The sequence below is a fragment of the Lolium rigidum genome, chromosome 3, assembly GCF_022539505.1.
Source record: "Lolium rigidum isolate FL_2022 chromosome 3, APGP_CSIRO_Lrig_0.1, whole genome shotgun sequence".
NCBI classification, from domain to species: domain Eukaryota; kingdom Viridiplantae; phylum Streptophyta; class Magnoliopsida; order Poales; family Poaceae; genus Lolium; species Lolium rigidum.
This window is the reverse complement of record NC_061510.1, coordinates 264,295,537-264,314,681: the sequence shown is the minus strand read 5'-3', so window position 1 is coordinate 264,314,681 and position 19,145 is coordinate 264,295,537.

Here is a 19,145-nt window from a genome sequence, read left to right as displayed (position 1 = left end):
GTATCTTCATCTTCCAAATTTTCTTATTATTATCAACTGGTAGATCCGAATGAAGGAGCGCATTGTATAATGATTTGACCGAGAAAGTGCCATCTACGTGAAGATTCCATCTAAATTCATCCGGTTCAGGTGATAGGTGAATATCTCCAAGCCGTTGAAGTGGTGAATTCCATGCCAATAGCCTTTGTCCAAGCAAAACTCGTCTGAACGTCACATTTGGAGAGGAGGTAGCCATTACTGTGGCAATGGTATCCCCTTTGCAACGAACAATACTATACAAAGCGGGATACTGGTCACTTAAGGTAGCATTGTCTAACCAAATATCTTCCCAAAACCGTATATGTGCTCCATTCTTGATCGAGAAAGTACCATGGTGAAAAAAGACATTTTTTGTCGCCATGAGACCAGCCCAGAAGTGTGAATCCCCAGGTTTCCAAACCACTTGGGATAACGTCTTCGAACCGATATACTTTCTCCGAAGAATAGATTGCCAAATCCCATCCTCGGTAAGTAACTTAAAAAAGCCAGTTACCTAGCAGAGTTGAGTTCTTGACCTCCAAGTCATGAACTCCAAGTCCGCCTTGATCTTTGGGATACAAACTATGCTCCATTTGACCAGTCGATATTTCTTTTTCTCACTGTCCCCTTGCCAAAAGAATCTGGATCGATAATAATCGAGCTTATGCAGAATTCCTTTCGGTATTAGGAAGAAAGATAACATATACAATACCATATTTGTCAGTACCGAATTGATGAGTACCAATCTTCCTCCCAAGGACAGCAATTTTCCTTTCCAACTACTAAGGCGCTTTTGTAATCTTTCTTCCACAATTTTCCATTCAGCGATTTTAAGTTTCCGATAATGAATCGAAATACCCAAATAGGGAATAGGAAATTGGCCTTGCCCACAACCAAACAACTCAGTATACAGAGTTGTATCATTTTGGGCATCACCGAAACAGAACAATTCACTTTTATGGAATTTGATTTTTAATCCCAACAACTGCTCGAACGACGCCAAAATTAATTTCAGATTCCGAGCTTTTTCGAGATCATGATCCATAAACAGAATTGTATCGTCAGCATATTGAAGGATAGATAAACCACCATCAACCAGATGTGGAATCACACCTTCAATCTGACCATCAGACTTGGCCCGCTCTATGAGTATAGCCAGCATATCCGCTACAATGTTGAATAACATTGGCGATAACGGATCCCCTTGGTGTAACCCTTTTCACGTTTGGAAGTAGTGACCGGTGTCATCATTAACCCGGATTGCCACACTACCTCCATACACAAAATCATTTATTAAAGCATGCCATTCAGGAGAAAAACCTTTCATCCTGAGCGTCGTCTGCTGTAAGAAAGACCATTTGACCTTATCATAAGCCTTTTCAAAATCTAATTTTAACATAACCCCATTTACTTTCCTAGTATGCATCTCATGTACCGTCTCATGCAAAACCGCGACTCCATCAAGGATATTTCTACCTTGCATGAAAGCGGTCTGTGATGGCAGAACGACATGGTCCGCAACCGTATTAAGTCTAATGGTGGCCACTTTCGTGAAAATCTTAAAACTTACGTTTAAGAGACAGATAGGTCTATATTGTTGAATATTTTCTGCCTCATTAAATTTCGGTAACAAAATTACTTCACCAAAATTTAGACGAAATAATTTTAGTTATCCCGTGTGCAGGGCACTGAACAAATCTAGAAGGCCCGGTTTAATAGTATCCCAGAAAGTTTGATAGAACTTCGCTGGAAAACTATCCGGTCCCGGTGCTTTGTTGCATTCCATTTGGAAAATGGCCTTCTGAACCTCTTCCTCAGAGTAAGGTGCGGTTAGTAAGTCATTTTCTTCCATAGAAACTTGGGGTATGTCATCCGTTAAGTCCTCGTTAAGGGAAAAAGAACTTTCCTCCGGAGGACCAAATAGACCTTTATAATAATTAGTAATGTAAGATTTGAGTTGCTCAAGGCCTTCAATCAACCCTTCATCTTGAGAGAGAGAGAGAGAGAGTGAATACGTTTTTTCCGATGTCTCCCATTGGCTAAGCCATGGAAATATCGCGTATCTGAGTCTCCTTCCAAAATGAATTGGGGCTTTAGAGCGTTGATACCATTTGAGTTCCTCTTCGCGAAGAAGACTCGCCATCTCCGCATTTGACTGATTCTTAAGTTCAATCTCATGCGGGGACAGCGGTCTTACTTCAGCTACAGCCTCTAGCTCATCAATCACATTGGATAAACGAGCCATCTCTTTTTTAAAGATACCAGCCGTGTGGGCAGCCCAACCAGAGAGATATTTACGCATTGCGCGCATCTTATTATTCCATCTCAATATTGGAGTGCTACCACCAACTGGTCTTTCCCAAACCGTCTTAACCATCTCATGGAACCCCTCTCGATGTAGCCAACCGAGCTCAAACTTGAACGACCGTTTACAAACGGGATAGGGATTCCCAGTAGTTAGGAGGATAGGAGCGTGGCCAAACAATTTTTCAATACGTTCTAGTGCACGGACTGACACTATAGGGTATTTATCTTCCCATTCGGTATCCATCAGCACGCGGTCTAGTTTTTTCGTATGTGGGTTCAGGCAAGCTATTGGCACAAGTAAACTGTCGACCGGACATAAACACCTCTCTTAAGTCAAGGCTGTCAATAACAGCATTAAATAAGAAAGGCCATAGCAGATAAGTGAGTAGCTTCCAAGCATCTTAAAAGTGGGAAAATAATTATTATGTCAACTGTTAAAACACTAATGTGTTTAGTTTGCAAGTGATTTTAACTTAGTAGTTCCTCCTTCCTAAAAGAGGATGCATATAGTTTTTCGTAAAAGTCAAACTATTTGAAGTTTGACTAACTATAAAGATAAAAACATAAACATATAGAATACCAAATGCGTACAATATGAAAGTATATTTCACGATCATTCAAACAGTATTTTTGAGATTATAAGTGTTGATTGTCGATATATTGATCTAGAGGGAATTGTTACCCGGTTAGGGGTACGAGTTACATGTTATATTGTATGTGGAAAAGCCCCAGAATGGCAAAGTACAGAGAGGTACTATACCGGGTAGAGTACTACTCTATACCGGTATAACACAATATATATTACATTGGTTAACACACACCTTAATCTACACCTCGGGAGAGGTTAAGATTACGCATAAACTCATCTAGATCTCGACAAATAAAGGTTTAGTGAAACCATCTGCAACTTAATCTTTGGTAGAAATAAACTTTATGTCTAAGAGTTTGCTAGCTACTTGCTCACGTAGAAAATGATAGACAATCTTAATATGCTTGGTGTGGGCCTGAAAAATAGGATTTGCTGAAAGGTAGGTAGCACCAAGATTGCCACATCGAAGACAAGGGTGCTAAGAGAGTGAAACACCCAACTCACAAAGAAGTGTTTCAACCCAAATCAACTCAATTATTTCATTGGCCAATGTTTTATATTCTTCTTCAGTACGTGACACAGTAGCTTGCTTGCGATCACTCCAAAAAAATAAGTTAGGGTAAAAAAAATAGCAAACCCACCAGTCATCAAGGCAACCTGCCAAGTCTGCATCTGAAAAGGCTCTGAGAAGATTGGAAGAGGATCATGGGGTTTGGGAACTGAAGTGCTTGATATAAAGAATAGATGCCTTTATAAGTAAAATGATTTTCAAAACTCCTCAGTGAGGAGAGTGTCTGTGGCAAGAAATTTTTCCTAATAAGTACCTGAAATAAAACAATGTCACAAGTGACAACGAAACCCACTGACTACCAATTTTGGAAATGTCTAATGAAAGAAAAGAACGATTTCTTTGCACGAGGGTCTCTTGTTAGTGGTAATAGACAAGCAACCTAGTTTTGGGAAGACACTTGGTTGGGTGACAACCCTTGGCCATTCATTATGTTGCTATATAATGTGGTACGCCTAGAAAAATGTTTTGGTTGCCAACATTTTAGCAAATAATCCTTTAAATATTAAATTCCAAAGGACTTTATCTGGAAGTAAATGGGGTGCTTGATTTCGTTTGGTTCAGCGACTTATGTTTATAAACTTAACAAATGAAGAGGATAAATTCGTACGAAAGTTTACTAAGTAAGGGACTTTTATGGTTAAATCGATGTATGAATATTTTTTGAATGGTCACACAATTTTTTAAGAAAATATATTTGGATCTGAATGCACTAAATATTAATATATTTATGTGGTTCCTACATAATGAAGTTATTCTTACAAACGATAATATGGTAAAAAAGGCAATGGTTATGGTGTAAAAATGTGCTTTGTGTGACACAAATGAATCCATAATCCACTTGTTTTTTTATTGTCCTAGTTCATGATTCTATGCCCCTTAAATTTTGGGATGAGGCTTTTCAAACCGTGGTTTTTTGATTAATCTTCTTCCTAGTAAAGTCATTGCAAACCAAACTCATATTGAGCGTATTCTAAATAATAAAGGTGATTATTTGTGTTTACAATTTTTTGGGTGTGCTTCTTGGCCTAACCTCCGTCCTTATAATTCCCACAAACTAAAATTCCAATCTAAAAAAATGTGTTTTTCTTGGTTAGAGTGGTCATCATAAGGCTATAGATCTTTTGATATCTCCACTGGTCGTGTTTAGATCTCACGGGATGTTGTCTTTGATGAGTCGGTTTTTTCCTTTTGCCACTCCTCATCCAAATGTCGGCACCCAATTGCGTGCAGAAATATATCTCCTTCTGTCCAATCTGTGTTCTATGATTGGTGGTACTAATGAACGGACTGATGACGATGCTAATCCTACTGATAATCCAGTTTCTGAGTCATTTGTGCAGGAAACGGATCAATTTTTGACTTCAGAATCATTCGGTGTTTTTTTAGAGACAACATGGTCGAATCCTCAGAGGGATCCACGGCGAGATCTGCCTCAAATCGATCTCATTGGCCAGACGCAACTATTACCGCTGCTTCACTTGTCCCTCCACGCGTGGCCGCGCGCGATTTTCCCCCGAGCTCTCCCGCCCACGAACATGGTCCCACGGCAGAGACAGGGCGGCGTGGAGTTTACCAGCCCAGCCACCAAACTCCTACACTACTTCAGAGTGTAGGAGTTTGAGGAATTACAGCAGTAGAGTGTAGGAGTAGGATCCTCTACTGCTGTAATTCCTCAAAAAAAATGGTGAAGCGGAAATCTGATGGTATTATTGATATGTACAAGGGACGGCTTGTGGCAAAAGGGTTTAAGCAACGTTATGATATCGACTATGAGGATACCTTCAGTCCAGTGGTCAAGGGTGCCACTATTTGACTGGTTTTGTCTTTGGCAGTATGACGCAATTGGAAGCAGGCAACTTGATGTGAAGAACGCGTTTTTGCATGGTGTGTTCTAGAAGTAGAGGTCTATATGCGGCAACCCCTCGCTATGTTGATGCTTCTCGGCCAGACTATATTTGCAAGCTTTATAAAACTCTTTATGGGTTAAAGCAGACGTCTCGTGCATGGTATGCTCGTCTTAGCTCTAAATTACATGAGCTTGGTTTGTATGCATCTCAAGCTGACACTTTGTTGTTTTTCTACAATAAAAGGAGAGTAACTATCTTTATACTAATTTATGTAGATGATATTTTTGTAGTCAGCTCCTCAGATTACAGCCGTTGATGCTCTCCTTCATGATCTTGGTATGGCTTTTGCATCGAAGGATTTAGGCGAGTTGAACTTCTCTTTGGGCGTTGAAGGATCTAGGCGAGTTGAACTTCTTTTTGGGCATTGAAGTGAAGAAAGTTCCTGATGGTATTATTCTTTCCCAAGAAAAATATGCTAATGATCTACTTGCACGTGTGAACATGAAGATGTGTAACTTTGTTGATACTCGATCGTATGTCAACTTCTGACAAGCTGTCTCTAATTGACGGTGATGCTTTGAGTAGTGAGGATTCTACTCGATATAGCAGTATTGTAGGTGTATTACAGTATATTACTCTGACACAATATTATATTGCTTACTTAGTAAATAAAGTCTGCTAAAGTCTGCTAGTTCTTGCATGCACCTACTATAGTTCACTGGACAGCAACAAAGCGAATTCTGCGATATTTGAGAGGTTCCATCCCAGTTGGCTTGAGATTGAGTAAGTCTGAATCTATCCTGATCAGTGCATTCTCTGATGCGGATTGGGCATCATGTCCAGATGACCGAAGATCCACAGATGGTTTTGTTGTTGTCTTTAGGTCAAACTTGATCTCATTGAGTGTGAGGAAACAAGCAACAGTTTCTCGCTGAAGTAGATAAGCTTAATATAAAGCTCTAGAAAATGTCACTGCTGAAGTTATTTAGGTTCAAACCTTGTTGAAAAATTAGGAGTGCCGCAGCCAAGAGCTGTGTGTTTGTGGTGTGATAATTTTGGAGCCACGTACCTTTCTGATAATCATGTGTTTCATGCAAGGACAAATTATATTGAAGTCGATCACCACTTCGTTCGTGAAAGGGTAGCTCAAAAACTTCTGGACATACAGTTTATACCTTCTGGAGACCAACTAGCAGAGGGTTTTACTTAGTCACTCTCTACTAGTAAATTGGAGGCTTTTAGACGCAATTTTAACTTAGATAAGTTATGATTGAGGTGGAGTGTTAAACATTGTATTTGTGTTCCGTTAGATCCCCTGTTTGTAGAAGTTCTAATTATACAAGGCACCTATGTAATCTTGTCCAGTATATAAAGAACACCACACGGACCGGTTTGGTACCGTCGCATAATGTGTTTCATAGCTGAGATGCTGATGCAAGTCGCTTGGAGGAACCACCACAAGCTGAGTAACCCTTATTTCCTCACTCGCCTTTATGACAGACACATCACACCTGATGCTGATGCTGAAACAATCGTTTTTGAGATGCACTAATCCATCCAGATCAGCCTTCTAGCTTGATGAACTTATTGTAACCCCAATATGAACCTTTGCTTCTGAAGGTTTTTATAGGGCTTGTATAGTTGTAAGAGGACACAGGTTCTCCATCCTTGTCAAGCATGCTAAACTTGAATTTGGCCTTCACAACTTTGGCATCGGATGAATCAAGACGCAGGTACGCTAAAACGGGCGGACGTCGCATGTTCGCCATGCTTGAAGACCTCCTTGGTTTTTGAGTAGCCATATATCTTCATCACAAAAGACTTCTCCTCGGCTAGAATGGCAACAGGAATGTTGGAATACTGTGCAATTTTGGAGGTGCGCTAGGGTTGTAGTAGGATGGAACATTGTCAGGATAAAAAGATTTTTTTTACGTACCATATTTTTATAGAAGGGGAGATTCGAGTACAAGAAACTACAAATCGCTGCAAGCAACGAGCGTAGAACAACTTCACATCGGCTAGTCCAAAGGCATCCACCACTCACACAACAACATAACCTAGAAGATCATGTCCTAAGCTAGACTACAAAGCCGCGTCTCGACCAACACCGGACACCTCCGAAGAACAAACCCTCCAAAACGCACACTCCTTGTCGATGTACCATATAAATAAGATAGATGGTGGAACTCAGACGTTCTCCTTGAAGCATGATCTTGGAATCGCCGGCGATGGCGTTCATAGCGCCCCTGAAGAACAACTTTGGGCAGCGGCGAGCACCGGAGGAGCGCAACCTAGTTCCTCCAAGTTGTGTCTCCAAAAATGATACTCCCAACAGAGGAACGACATCGAGAACGTTGTCGTGCCGATCCAACTCCGAATCTAGGCTTTGGCCCGGAGACAACACCAACACCATGAGAGAGCACCGAAGATATCGATGCCCCTCGGCGACGTCTCCAATGAGGAAAAAGGACACATGCGGATGCCATCCCCGCCAGCCCGATCAAGGTCGGGCGGGATTTTATCCGTGTCATCACACATCCCACACCTCCGAGGGTCGGACATCGATGCCCAAGAAGTCCTGCACCACCATCACAGTAGCTCCTCCCCATCGTTGTTGCTGAGCCGTGGCCTCCAACACACCACATGGCCGAGGGCATATCCATCTTCCACCTCCCACTCAACAAGAAAATGTCAGCCTCCCTCATTCCCTCTCCACCGGCACGAGGCAGAACCACCAGCCGAGGTTGTTGCCAACAACAGATCGGGGCCCACTAAGCCTAGATTGGGCCCGCACCCACTCCTCCAGCCCCCACTCCAGTCGCCACCGGGGGACACCAACGCGCGACGGTAACGCTAGGTGGCCGGCCGTTGCTTGTCTGGAAATCTTCGTCACGGTGACCTTGGACTCGCACTGCCACCACCAGGCCACATTGACATAGGCATCCCCAATGGGCCTGCCGAAGATGGTACCCGGGGTTTACTGAAGGCTCATGGCCCGAAGGTTATGAAGCCCGGAAGCCCAGTCAGGAGATAGTTTGAAAAGATAGAGTTGTATTAGGAATATCGACTTGTAACTATTACGGGACGGATTCAGATAGTCTCCCGGACTTTGTAACTTGTACATCATGAAACCCTCGGCTCCGCCTCCTATATAAGGGGGAGTCGAGGGACAAAGAAAGCATCGATTTCATTGTCAACACAATCCTAGTTTTCATAGTCGTCGAGTACTTTTCCGGCTGAACCTTCGAGATCTACTTGCCCTTTACTTCCTTGAAAACCCTAGTCTACAATCTGTAGGCATTGACAAGTCGATACCTTGTCAATTGGAGCCGTCTGTGGGGATTGAAGGCGACAAAGATCCGATCTCGATGGCACGCTCAACATCGTCGACGTCGTCGGTAGAAAGCAACGCAATCGATAGAGGTAAATAGATAAACTGATCTCGTCATACCCGCCCTCCCGTGTGGATGCATATGCGTATCTGGAGGAGCCTATGGAGATGACGTTCGGGAGGTTCCACTTCCGCGTCGGAAAAGAGGGATCGCATCGTCTCGAGGTTCCGGTTTCGTCGGGATCGTCGGCGGTCTACTCCGATTTTTCGGAATCATCGTCATCCTTCAAGATCGACGCCGAGGAAATCTCGTCGCCGCGCTTCGCCAAGTAGGCAACAAGCGGAGAACTCATCAAGATCTTCGGCGGCATGTCCTTCGAGTCGTCTGCGGACTCCAATATAAGCAGCGACTCAGACAGCGTCGATAGCTACAACTTCATCGACAGATCCACTTCTGTTCGGGAGATCTTCACCGATCTATACGATGGTGTCACCAACCCCATCAAAGATAAAGCTTCAAAATATCATCAAGTTTATGTAGTTGGGGAGCCGAGTCGCCCACAGGAGGAGACATCAGAGGCTTTCGACCCTTTGGGGAACCCATATGTCGATCCCGCTGACCTCACGCGGGGTTTGGGCACCAAATATGTCGGCCCTGCGGAAGGGCATATGGTACAACTTCCACAAGCGGCCTGGGACAGAGCTGCATAAGCTATGGACGGTATAGAGCCGATGAATACAACTGCTACGGTTGAAGAATTGCAAGCATACCAATATAGACTCGCTCGTGCTGGACGAGAACTCGAAAAGCAAACAGCTGAGCTTAATAGGAGGAAAGCCGCAGCTTCCGCGTCAAGCCGAAGAAGGGCAGAGCTCAGCCGACATTCAGAAACTTCGGAATCCAATCACGGAGCAGCCCGTAATAGGGGAAGGTCCAGGCTGCAGAACATACCTGAAGCCGAGAGGGAAAGCTTGATCCAGAACCTCGACATGTCCTTTATGTCAATAGACACAAGGGGGAACATTATTCCCAAAACACCGGAAGCTGGGTACATGGCGACTCAGGCCTTCATACTGGCAAACAGACCACCTCCTGGAGATCCGAGGGAAGCATTATATAACATGGCCATGGCAGGAGTTGGAGTCATGGGAACATCGTTCGCAAACACAGGCACACCTCCCGAAGGTGCTCCAAGGCAAAATAGTCCACGACCAACAGTGGCAGTACAGGACCCGCCAAGAACAAGCGCGACAAGAAATACATCGACACAGGCGCGAGTTGATAGGGCACGGCAAGAAAGGAGGGAACGTCGGCAGTCACCAGAAGTCAACAAAGAGGAGATGTGCGGGCTCCCTTGTTTTACTCGAAGAGTTCGCAAAACGCGAGTCCCATCTGGTTTCAAGTTACCCGATAATTACAAGAAGTTCGATGTCCTGCAAGATCCAGAGGATTGGCTAGTCGATTATTTGGAAACAGTGAAATTGACGGGAGGAACTAAAGCAACTGCCATGCAGAGCATCCAAGTGCACCTAAGTGGAGCAGCGCGATCATGGATTAAAAAGTTACCACCTGGATCCATCGACAGCTGGGAAAAGTTCGAGGACATGTTCTTTGCCAAGTTCAACCCTCGCTCTCTTCGGCGAAGGGGCACGGGGGCTGCCGACAGGAGTCAGGTTTCCTATGTCCCGCTGAGGAGGCGAGGTTTCCTCTGTAGCAGGGCGAGTCTTGGAAAGAATTAAAGTCTGTGACGTACTCGTGGGAGCAGTCACATTAACAGTGGGTTCTTCTTCTTCGTCGCCACTGTGCATCAAAAATAGTATGAGAATACTATAAAAGCAATATATCGAGTGAAAAAGACGACAGACTTATGAGCTAACGAGGGCATCATTGTAAGGGTTCAAGGCTTCCTCCTCTTCGGGGGAAGTTTCTTCGGTAGGCGATTCGCCGGCTTTGGAGGTGCCGGAGTCTGCAACCTCACCCCTCTTCCGTTTGTTCTTCGGGGAAGCAGCGGAGGGGAGAGAGTGCACAAACTCGGAAGCCTCGGATTCAGCATCTCTTTCAGAGGAAGCTGCGGATATATGAGAACCCGCAACTTCACTCTCAGGGCGAGAAGTACCCTGGGTATCATCGGTGACGATGGTTCGTTCCTCGACCTCCCACCTTCAGGAAGGGGAGGTAGGGAGGATAAAACTTGATGTTTCTACAGAAGGAAAAGATAGAGACGACAAGTTACACCAATGAATTCAGCAAAATAGTAGTCGACAAAGTTAAAATTCGTCGAGGGCAAAGATAGTTTACCTTGGGGAGGGTGTTGGTGCTGCTATACGGCTCCACGCGACATGAGGTTGGAATGGTGTCTTTCTTGCTAAGCGACGAAATCTTCCGGACAAGCTTTTCAAGGTCTTTCACCGACAGATCCTTGGAGAAGCGGTCCACGTCTTTGTCGCTAGCGTTGATACGTCTCCAACGTATCTATAATTTCTTATGTTCCATGCTAGTTTTATGACAATACCTACATGTTTTATTCACACTTTATAATGTTTTTATGCATTTTCTGGGACTAACCTATTAACAAGATGCCATAGTGCCAGTTCCTGTTTTATGCTGTTTTTGATTTCAGAAAAGTTGGTTTACAAATATTCTCGGAATTGGACGAAACAAAAGCCCACGGCCCTATTTTCCACGGAGTGTTCCAGAAGACCGAAGAAGAGTCGAGGAAAGCCAGCAGGGGGCCCACACCATAGGGCGGTGCGGCAGTGGGGCCCCCCGCGCCAAGATGTGGGGTGGGAGCCTGATGTCTACGGGTGCTTCTATTCTTGTAGACAGTGTTGGGCCTCCAAGAGCAGAGGTTTGTAGAACAGCAGCAAGTTTCCCTTAAGTGGATCACCCAAGGTTTATCGATCTCAGGGAGGAAGAGGTCAAAGATATCGCTCTCATGCAACCCTGCAACCACAAAGCAAGAAGTCTCTTGTGTCCCCAACACACCTAATAGGTGCACTAGTTCGGCGAAGAGATAGTGAAATACAGGTGGTATAAATAAGTATGAGCAATGGCAACGGCACCGGAAAAGTGCTTTGCCCGGGACGAGAAACAAGCAGTAGTAACGCAGCGAGTAGTAACGCAGGTGAAACGAGTAAACAAGCGATAGCGTATTTAGGAACAAGGCCTAGGGATCATACTTTCACTAGTGGACACTCTCAACATTGATCACATAACAGAATAGATAAATGCATACTCTACACTCTTGTTGGATGATGAACACCATTGCGTAGGATTACACGAACCCTCAATGCCGGAGTTAACAAGCTCCACAATTCAATGTTCATATTTAAATAACCTTAGAGTGCATGAAAGATCAACATAACCAAATAGATCACATCAATACCATCACAATAAGTTAACTTCACAATCTACAAGAGATCATGATCATAGCCTACGACAAGAACCACACGATGCACACACTAGTCACCTTTACACCATGCAGGAGGAATAGACTACTTTAATAACATCACTAGAGTAGCACATAGATGAATTGTGATACAAAACACATTGCAATCATAAAGAGATATAAATAAGCACTTCACTACGCCATTCATAACAGTGAATAAGTATTCTCGTGAAATATAGCCTAAGAGACCCACACGGTGCACACACTAGTCACCTTTACACACGTGGGACAAGGAGTCTCCGGAGATCACATAAGTAAAACCCACTTGACTAGCATAATGACATCTAGATTACAAGCATCATCATATGAATCTCAATCATGTAAGGCAGCTCATGAGATTATTGTATTGAATCACATAGGAGAGAGATGAACCACATAGCTACCGGTACAGCCCCGAGCCTCAATGGAGAACTACTCCCTCCTCATGGGAGACAGCAGCGTTGATGAAGATGGCGGTGGTGTCGATGGAGGAGCCTTCCGGGGGCACTTCCCCGTCCCGGCGGCGTGCCGGAACAGAGACTCCTGTCCCCCAGATCTTGGCTTCGCGATGGCGGCGGCTCTGGAAGGTTTCGCGTACCGTGGCTTTTCCGTATCGAGGTTTTAGGTCCAGGGGCTTCTTATAGGCGAAGAGGCGGCGTCGGAGGGTCGAAGGGGCGACGACACGCTAGGGTGGCGCGGCCAGGGCTTGGGCCGCGCCACCTGCATGTGTGGGGCCCACAAGGCCCTCCTCTGGCGGCTCTCGGGTGTTCTGGATGCTTACGGGCAAAATAGGAACCCGGGCGTTGATTTCGTCCAATTCCGAGAATATTTCGTTACTAGGATTTCTGAAACCAAAAACAGCGAGAAAACGAGAAATGGCACTTCGGCATCTTGTTAATAGGTTAGTTCCGAGAAAATGCACGAATATGACATAAAATGTGCATATAACATGTAGATATCATCAATAATGTGGCATGGAACGTAAGAAATTATCGATACGTCGGAGACGTATCAGCATCCCCAAGCTTAGTTTACGCTCGTCCCGAGCGAGTAAACGATAAACAAAGATAATTTCTGGAGTGACATGCCATCATAAACTTGATCATATTGTAAACATATGTAATGAATGCAGCGATCAAAACAATGGTAATGACATGAGTAAACAAGCTCGAATCATAAAGCAAAGACTTTTCATGAATAGTACTTCAAGACAAGCATCAATAAGTCTTGCATAAGAGTTAACTCATAAAGCAATAAATCAAAGTAAAGGTATTGAAGCAACACAAAGGAAGATTAAGTTTCAGCGGTTGCTTTCAACTTGTAACATGTATATCTCATGGATAATTGTCAACATAGAGTAATATAACAAGTACAATATGCAAGTATGTAGGAATCAATGCACAGTTCACACAAGTGTTTGCTTCTTGGGATGGAGAGAAATAGGTGAACTGACTCAACATAAAAGTAAAAGAAAGGTCCTTCAAAGAGGAAAGCATCGATTGCTATATTTGTGCTAGAGCTTTGGTTTTGAAAACATGAAACAATTTTGTCAACGGTAGTAATAAAGCATATGAGTTATGTAAATTATATCTTACAAGTTGCAAGCCTCATGCATAATATACTAATAGTGCCCGCACCTTGTCCTAATTAGCTTGGACTACCGGATCTTCGCAATACACATGTTTTAACCAAGTGTCACAATGGGGTACCTCCATGCCGCCTGTACAAAGGTCTAAGGAGAAAGCTCGCATTTTGGATTTCTCGCTTTTGATTATTCTCAACTTAGACATCCATACCGGGACAACATGGACAACAGATAATGGACTCCTCTTTAATGCATAAGCATGTGGCAACAATTATTATTCTCATATGAGATTGAGGATATGTGTCCAAAACTGAAACTTCCACCATGAATCATGGCTTTAGTTAGCGGCCCAATGTTCTTCTCTAACAATATGCATGCTCCAACCATAAAGGTGGTAGATCTCTCTTACTTCAGACAAGACGGACATGCATAGCAACTCACATGATATTCAACAAAGAATAGTTGATGGCGTCCCCAGAAGCATGGTTATCGCACAACAAGCAACTTAATAAGAGATAAAGTGCATAAGTACATATTCAATACCACAATAGTTTTTAAGCTATTTGTCCCATGAGCTATATATTGTAAAGGTGAATGATGGAATTTTAAAGGTAGCACTCAAGCAATTTACTTTGGAATGGCGGATAAATACCATGTAGTAGGTAGGTATGGTGGACACAAATGGCATAGTGGTTGGCTCAAGGATTTGGGATGCATGAGAAGTATTCCCTCTCGATACAAGGTTTAGGCTAGCAAGGTTATTTGAAACAAACACAAGGATGAACGGTGCAGCAAAACTCACATAAAAGACATATTGTAAACATTATAAGACTCTACACCGTCTTCCTTGTTGTTCAAAACTCAATACTAGATGTTATCTAGACTCTAGAGAAACCAAATATGCAAACCAAATTAGCAAGCTCTAAGTGTTTCTTCATTAATGGGTGCAAAGTATATGATACAAGAGCTTAAACATGAGCACAACAATTGCCAAGTATCAAATTATCCAAGACATTTTAGAATTACTACATGTAGCATTTTCCAATTCCAACCATATAACAATGAACGAAGCAGTTTCATCCTTCGCCATGAAAATTAAAAGCTAAGAACACATGTGTTCATACGAACCAGCGGAGCGTGTCTCTCTCCCACACAAGCATGAATTTATTCAGTGAATGAAAATAACAAAACAAAAACAAAAATAAAAGCACAAAGACGCTCCAAGTAAAGTACATAAGATGTGACGGAATAAAAATATAGTTTCAGGGGAGGAACCTGATAATGTTGTCGATGAAGAAGGGGATGCCTTGGGCATCCCCAAGCTTAGACGCTTGAGTCTTCTTAGAATATGCAGGGGTGAACCACCGGGGCATCCCCAAGCTTAGAGCTTTCACTCTCCTTGATCATATTGTATCATACTCCTCTCTTGATCCTTGAAAACTTCCTCCACACCAAACTCGAAACAACTCATTAGAGGGTTAGTGCACAATAAAAATTAACATGTTCAGAGGTGACACAATCATTCTTAACACTTCTGGACATTGCATAAAGCTACTGAACATTAATGGATCAAAGAAATTCATCCAACATAGCAAAAGAGGCAATGCGAAATAAAAGGCAGAATCTGTCAAAACAGAACAGTCCGTAAAGATGGATTTTATTAGGGCACCAGACTTGCTCAAATGAAAATGCCCAAATTTAATGAAAGTTGCGTACATATCTGAGGATCACTCACGTAAATTGGCTTAATTTTCTGAGTTACCTACAGAGAATTAGACCCAGATTCGTGACAGCAAAGAAATCTGTTTCTGCGCGAGTAATCCAAATCTAGTATCAACCTTGCTATCAACGACTTTACTTGGCACAACAAAACACAAAACTAAGATAAGGAGAGGTTGCTACAGTAGTAAACAACTTCCAAGACACAAATATAAAACAAAGGTACTGTAGCAAAATAAACACATGGGTTATCTCCCAAGAAGTTCTTTCTTTATAGCCATTAAGATGGGCTCAGCGAGTTTTAATGATGCACTCGCAAGAAATAGTAGTTGAAGCAAAAGAGAGCATCAAGAGGCAAATTCAAAACAAATTTAAGTCTAACATGCTTCCTATGCATAGGAGTCTTGTAAATAAACAAGTTCATGAAGAGCAAATTGACAAGCATAGGAAGATAAAACAAGTGTAGCTTCAAAAATTTCAGCACATAGAGAGGCATTTTAGTAACATGAAAATTTCTACAACCATATTTTCCTCTCTCATAATAACTTTCAGTAGCAACATGAGAAAACTCAACAATATAACTATCACATAAAGCATTCTTATCATGAGTCTCATGCATAAAATTATTACTCTCCACATAGGCATAGTCAATTTTATTGGTTGTAGTGGGAGCAAATTCAACAAAGTAGCTATCATTATTATTCTCATCAAGTGTAGGAGGCATAGTATAATCATAATAAGCATTATCCTCCATAGTAGGTGGCACCAAAAGACCACTATCATTATAATCATCATAAATAGGAGGCAAAGTATCATCAAAGAAAGTTTTCTCCTCAATGCTTGGGGGACTAAAAAGATCATGAAAACCAGCTTCCCCAAGCTTAGAATTTTCTATATCATTATCAACAATGGTGTTCAAAGCGTTCATACTAATATTACTACCGAGCATGCAAATAAGGTTCCATAGGTTTTTTAATTTTCGCATCAAACCATCCATGTCTTAAATCAGGAAATAGAATAAGAAGCTCATTGTTGTCCATTATGCCAAACTAGTGTAAACAAGAAACAAAAAGATGCAATTGCAGGATCTAAAGGAAATAGCTTCGAGTACTTACAACGGCGAAAATAACTTAGTAGCCGAGATCCGGAGTGTGAGTACCTTTTACCTTTCCTCCCGGCAACGGCGCCGGAAAATAGCTTGATGTCTACGGGTGCTTCTATTCTTGTAGACGGTGTTGGGCCTCCAAGAGCAGAGGTTTGTAGAACAGCAGCAAGTTTCCCTTAAGTGGATCACCCAAGGTTTATCGAACTCGGGGAGGAAGAGGTCAAAGATATCCCTCTCATGCAACCCTGCAACCACAAAGCAAGAAGTCTCTTGTGTCCCCAACACACCTAATAGGTGCACTAGTTCGGCGAAGAGATAGTGAAATACAGGTGGTATGAATGAATATGAGCAGTAGTAACGTGCGCCGAGAAAATATCTTGTTGGCGTGTAGTTGATGGTGGTAATATGGCAGCAAGAGTAACGCAAGAAAAACGATAAACAAGCAGCGATAGCGATATTTAGGAACAAGGCCTAGGGATTAGACTTTCACTAGTGGACACTCTCAACTTTGATCACATAACGAGAATAGATAAATGCATACTCTACACTCTTGTTGGATGATGAACACATTGCGTAGGATTACACGAACCCTCAATGCCGGAGTTAACAAGCTCCACAATTCAATGTTCATATTTAAATAACCTTAGAGTGCATGAAAGATCAACACGACTAAACCAAGTACTAACACAAGCATGCACATCGTCACCTTCACACTATGTAGGAGGAATAGATCACATCAATACTATCATAGCAATAGTTAACTTCACAATCTACAAGAGATCATGATCATAGCATACGCCAAGTACTAACACGGATGCACACACTGTCACCATTACACCGTGCAGGAGGAATAGACTACTTTAATAACATCACTAGAGTAGCACATAGATAAATTGTGATACAAAACACATTGCAATCATAAAGAGATATAAATAAGAACTTCACTACGCCATTCATAACAGTGAATAAGTATTCTGTGAAATATAGCCTAAGAGACCCACACGGTGCACACACTGTGTCACCTTTACACACGTGGGACAAGGAGTCTCCGGAGATCACATAAGTAAAACCCACTTGACTAGCATAATGACATCTAGATTACAAGCATCATCATATGAATCTCAATCATGTAAGGCAGCTCATGAGATTATTGTATTGAAGCACATAGGAGAGAGATTAACCACATAGCTACCGGTACAGCCCCGAGCCTCGATGGAGAACTACTCCCTCCTCATGGGAGCAGCAGCGGTGATGAAGATGGCGGTGGAGATGGCAGCGGTGTCGATGGAGAAGCCTTCCGGGGGCACTTCCCCGTTCCGGCGGCGTGCCGGAACAGAGACTCCTGTCCCCCAGATCTTGGCTTCGCGATGGCGGCGGCTCTGGAAGGTTTAAGCTCATGTTTAAGCTTGCTGTGCTCATGTTTAAGCTCTTGCATCATATACTCTACATGAAGAAATACTCTACATGAAACCATGTGATACTTGGCAATTGTTGTGCTCATGTTTAAGCTCTTGCATCATATACTCTACATGAAGAAATACATAGAGCTTGCTAAAATTTGGTTTGCATATTTGGTCTCTCTAAAGTCTAGATAATTTCTCTTGGCAATTGTTGTGCTCATGTTTAAGCTCTTGCATCATATACTCTACATGAAGAAATACATAGAGCTTGCTAAAATTTGGTTTGCATATTTGGTCTCTCTAAAGTCTAGATAATTTCTAGTATTGAGTTTTGAACAACAAGGAAGACGGTGTAGAGTCTTATAATGTTTACAATATGTCTTTTATGTGAGTTTTGCTGCACTTGGTTCATCCTTGTGTTTGTTTCAAATAACCTTGCTAGCCTAAACCTTGTATCGAGAGGGAATACTTCTCATGCATCCAAAATCATTGAGCCAACCACTATGCCATTTGTGTCCACCATACCTACCTACTACATGGTATTTCTCCGCCATTCCAAAGTAAATTGCTTGAGTGCTACCTTTAAAATTCCATCATCCGCCTTTGCAATATATAGCTCATGGGACAAATAGCTTAAAAACTATTGTGGTATTGAATATGTACTTATGCACTTTATCTCTTATTAAGTTGCTTGTTGTGCGATAACCATGTTTACGGGGACGCCATCAACTATTCTTTGTTGAATATCATGTGAATTGCTATGCATGTCCGTCTTGTACGAAGTAAGAGAGATCTACCACCTTAATGGTTGGAGCATGCATATTGTTAGAGAAGAACATTGGGCCGCTAACTAAAGCCATGATTCATGGTTGAAGTTTCAGTTTTGGACATATATCCTCAATCTCATATGAGAATAATAATTGTTGCCACATGCTTATGCATTAAAGAGGAGTCTATTATCTGTTGTCCATGTTGTCCCGTATGGATGTCTAAGTTGAGAATAATCAAAAGCGAGAAATCCAAAATGCGAGCTTTCTCCTTAGACCTTTGTACGGGCGGCATGGAGGTACCCCATTGTGACACTTGGTTAAAACATGTGTATTGCGATGATCCGGTAGTCCAAGCTAATTAGGACAAGGTGCGGGCACTATTAGTATACTATGCATGAGGCTTGCAACTTGTAGGATATAATTTACATAACTCATATGCTTTATTACTACCGTTGACAAAATTGTTTCATGTTTT